Below are 4155 nucleotides of genomic sequence, written 5' to 3'. Positions count from 1 at the left end.
CTTTGACGACGCGCTGTGAATTAATCAACAATTAAAAGTTTAAGCCCCCCGGGCACCCCCTCCCCCCGCACGGTCACCCTGCAGCCTGCAGGACCCGCCTGCTTACGGTTATTTGCCCCGACTTCACGTTAAATTCTTTCCCCTCCTCTCGCGGCGGCGCCCCGCCCCGTCCACTTGCACCTCGCCGCCGTGGGGTCGCGGCCATGGCCCGCGGCGCGTTGCTGTCGTCTGATTCAGAAGAGCTTGGCTCTCCTATACCTCCCGTATAGCTCCGTCCTTGTTGCACTCATGGGGCAGGTGTATAGGAGATACCCTCTGAATCAGAATCAGACGGCTGATTCTGACGACCTGCCGCCCAGCCGGGAGTAGTACTAGAGGTGTGCGAACTGAGGTTTTTCAAAGTCGAATCGAATCGAATCGAATCTTCTTTAAAATAACACGAATCGAATCGAATCGAATCTCATTTTTTTACCTCGAATCGAATCGAATCGAATCTGTTTGATTCGAATTCGACTCGAATCGAATCGGCAGTTTTAGTATTTATGAAACGTTTAGAGTGTTTATGTATATGGATTAAGTCTAAAACGATTAATAAATCAGGTTTAATTTTCCTCTTTCAAATTCTAATGCCTTTTGAACAGTCTCAGGTGGAATTGGAGGAGGAAAATATGTTTTATACAAATAAACTGCCAGAATACTGCCGCGCCGGTTCGATTTCGAACTCGACACTTAAACTTCCTCGAATCGATTCGCATTCGAATCACTTCAATTCGTAATCGAATCGAATCTACCCAGATTCGATTCGATTCGATTCGAATTCGAACTGTTCGCACACCTCTAAGTAGTACTAGTATGGTGAAATGATAAGTCGGAAAGGGAGGGGCAGCAGGGTGGGAACCGCCCGTAAGCACCCCCCGGGCCCCGGGCTGCCGCAGCCTGGCGCCAAGGAGGAGGTGACGCCCCGTTGTCTTTGGAACCACAAAGTTTTGTCCCGGTGATGGGCCCGACCCGACCCGACCAGCGAGGCCGCGCGCCCCCCGCCTCTCCAGCGTATACTTTTGACGAACTCATCGCGCGGGCTGGCGCTGCCGCCTCTCTCGGCTTAGGCCGTCTCACTCACTACTGTCCCTTTCACTCACTTTCTCTCTCTCTCTTACTCTCTTTCTCTCCCATCTCCCTCTCTGTCCTTTCATTCATCTATTTCCTAAGTTGCTAACGATGTGGCCCGGCGCGCAGTGGCGCCTTGCGAAATGTGTATGGTCTCTGTAAGCGGCGTCTTTCGGGGAGGGAACTGGGAACTTCTCTCCACCACAACGCCCCTAGGGCGTTGCACGTCTGTGCGTGTGTGTGCGTGTTGTGTGTAGGCGCGCGCGCGTACGTAGAACATGTGTGCGTTTATGTACGTGTGCTTGGCCTTGCCTCGAATTACTCGGTCGCCTCTTCTCATGGCACGGCGTCCTCGTTGATCGCGTCCTCGTCGACGACGTTTTCTTTGACGGTGTCCTCGCCCTCGTAGATGGTGTCCTCGTAGATGGTGACCTCGTTGACGGCGTCCTCGACAACTGCGTCCCTTTCAACAAGCTCGCCGTCCGTCTCTAGGCCCTCCAGGTTGCCCATCGTGTGCGGTATTCCATCGACGTTATCATTCGTCGACGAGGCGTTCTCCGGACGCTAAAGGACTACGGGGGTCTTTTCGTCTGGAGGACAAGGGTCTCCAAATTGCTGCGGCCGCCGCCGGTCTGGTGGCAGACCGTCCCGCGCTCGCGTTTGCTCTCGCCGATGAAAAATTTCATATGCCCTTCTCCTGCGAGATATGAATGTCTCTTATAGGGCCTCACCTCGGCTCAGGCCAGGCGCTCTGCCCCGTGACTTGTCGCTCCAGCCCGCTCCAGCCCGCTCCAGCCCGCTCCAGCCCGCTCCAGCCTGCTCGCTGCCGCAGGCTGCCGGCCCTGGAATGTCAAACGGCCGGCCGTTCCCTTCATGAGCTCGCCCTCCCGGTGACGGTCCGTCCGGAGGAGAATATTCCCCGTTAAATCGTTTTCGGGCGGCCATCTTTTTTTTTGGTTCCCTCCCCAGCCCGTCCCTTATACTATTTCGTGTGCCGCGGCGTCGTCGTTTGGCGCTCGGGCTGTGGCGGCAGGGCGGCGCCGCGCCGCGCCGCGCCGTTGACAGTTTTGCCGCGCGTAATATGTTTATGATGCAGTCAGAGCTGAGCAGCCGAGTTTGGTGGAGCCTTTATATCATGTCTCCCACCCGCCCTTCCACTTTCGGAGACAGAAATTCGCCTCGCCCATTAATTCGCCCACCCCCTCCAGAAATGAAACTCTTCAGAGTAGAATGAAATGCTGATTTTGTATCCGGTTTTAACTCAAACGTTTCCTCTTTTGCTTGCAGGTGAGTCTCCTCTGCGTTCGGTCGCGGTACTGTACGGTGTCGGGCGTTGCCTCGTCGCCCTGCCAGCTACTATGAGTAAGTGAGCCTGCTCATCGGGCTTATTTGGCGCCCAGAGAAAGAATGGAGAGGGCGAGAGGGAAAATAGAGGGGTGGGGGGCGGCACAGGGCAGGCTCGTGTGTCGACGCCTTGTCGACGCCTTGTCCTCGGCCTGTCGGACCTGACAAACTAATCGACTGGGCTACTGAATCAGGCCCAGAGGCGCCCCGGCGGGGAGAGGGGGCCGGGGCCTATTAGCGGGGAGGGAGGGGGAGGGGCTCGTCTTACCGTAAGGGCTGCGGGGAGTGGTTGGGGGGGGGGGGGGAGAAAAGGGGCGCGTGCCCGTCACCCAGGACGCGTGGAAATATTTCACAATAGCTAAGCGGTAATATCGGAAATTTCCGTTGTGTTTATAATTTCCACGAATTCTCCCGTAGCCTCGCTCCCACCTCTTTTCTCCCCCCCCCCTCTTTCTCTCGGTTTCGCTCGTGCTCTCACTCTCTCGCAGTCATACTTTTTCTCTCTCTTTCTCTCTCTGTCGGGGGAGGTCCCAGCCGCACAGCACTATACTCGTGGCGCGCCCGCCCCGCCGCGGCGCCTGTATTGCGGGACTGGCGCCAGTGCTGGCGGCGCCAGGGGGGCGCCGGTTACCCGCGGAGGCGCCCCACTCCTCCCCCTAGGATCATCCCCCTGTGCGGTCCACCCCTCCCCTCCGTCTCTCGCGATGTTTTCCTCTCTTCGTGGTCTGCCTCCATTCTCCTGCTCCCTTCTCTCTTCTTCCCCTCCTTCTATATCCCCTCCCTCTCCCCTCATCCCCCTTTTGTTCGTCGCTCATCCTCCCTCTCCCTCCCTCTATCTCTCTCTATATCTCTGTCCGCGATGTTGAAGGCAAGGAATGAAAATTTATGTTGACGTTTTTCTTGTACTTGTTTCTGTTGGTCGGCAAATGGGATTGGTCCATTTCATCTCGGGGGAGAGAGGGAGACAAATAGCGAGCACAGTCAGGAGGGGACGAAAGAGAGAGAGAAAGAGATGGGGGATGGTAAAGGGGAAGGGGCGGCTTGATGAAGCTGTAGTAAGGAGCGCTGGCCGAGTGCCGCTGACTGCAGATCAAGTGCAAGAGACTGCTTCCTAGGGGCGGCCTATAAAGGCCGGACGGATGCAATGTCCTCCCACGAGCGTGACTCGTTGACCGACTGGAAGAATGCGGGGCTGCGGGGGCGACCCCGCAAGGGGCGCTGACGGGCAGCCGCGACCACGACGTCGGCGCAGTGCGGAGGATGGACGCCGTGCCCCGTTGGAGCAACTGCGAATACTAGCCCGCATGCTCGGGCGCGCACGGGTTTGCCTATCGCCTGTCCGCGGCCATGGCGCCTCACACGGCCTCGTGCGGATAGGCAACCCTTCACGTCTGCATGCGGACTAGTAGTATGCGCGCATTCGCTCGGACGGGCCACAGCGACCGCCAACCGCCACCCCGCTGCTGTATGACACGCCGTGTTCTACAAGAGCAGTTTTATTGCGTGATATTGCCCTTTCGAGTGAAGTGGGCGCCTGCGAGGGACGCCCGAGGACGCCCCACGTGTGGGTGTTTGGAGGAAGGGAGAGGGGTAGAAAGGGAGAGGAGGGGGGGGGGTAAGCGATGACCCAAGCCGCGCCGGCACGACCGGGTTTTTGGACTGTTTGCGAATGAACTGTCTGCGCTGCCATGACTCATCCTTAGG

At 57.6% G+C, this 4155-nt stretch overlaps 1 protein-coding gene across 10 annotated transcripts in view; it reads left to right on the top strand.

Annotated features, from left to right (window-relative positions):
- The window catches only part of LOC113209115 (talin-1), a 45944-nt gene that overhangs the window by 9369 nt on the left and 32420 nt on the right, over window positions 1-4155 (top strand). The window contains exon 1 of one of the 10 annotated variants that reach the window (XM_052269022.1): window positions 2446-2469. The exons of the other annotated variants lie outside the window; for them this stretch is intronic. The gene's annotated coding sequence lies outside the window, so the exon portion shown is untranslated. Of the gene's footprint in view, window positions 1-2445; window positions 2470-4155 lie in introns of those variants that run through there. 10 annotated transcript variants of the gene reach the window in all.

This window comes from Frankliniella occidentalis, unplaced genomic scaffold (assembly GCF_000697945.3).
Source record: "Frankliniella occidentalis isolate FOCC.00 unplaced genomic scaffold, Focc_3.1 Scaffold80, whole genome shotgun sequence".
Classification (NCBI taxonomy): Eukaryota; Metazoa; Arthropoda; class Insecta; order Thysanoptera; family Thripidae; genus Frankliniella; species Frankliniella occidentalis.
Note: the sequence above shows the minus strand (reverse complement) of the source record. Positions and strands in the feature narration are given on the sequence as shown.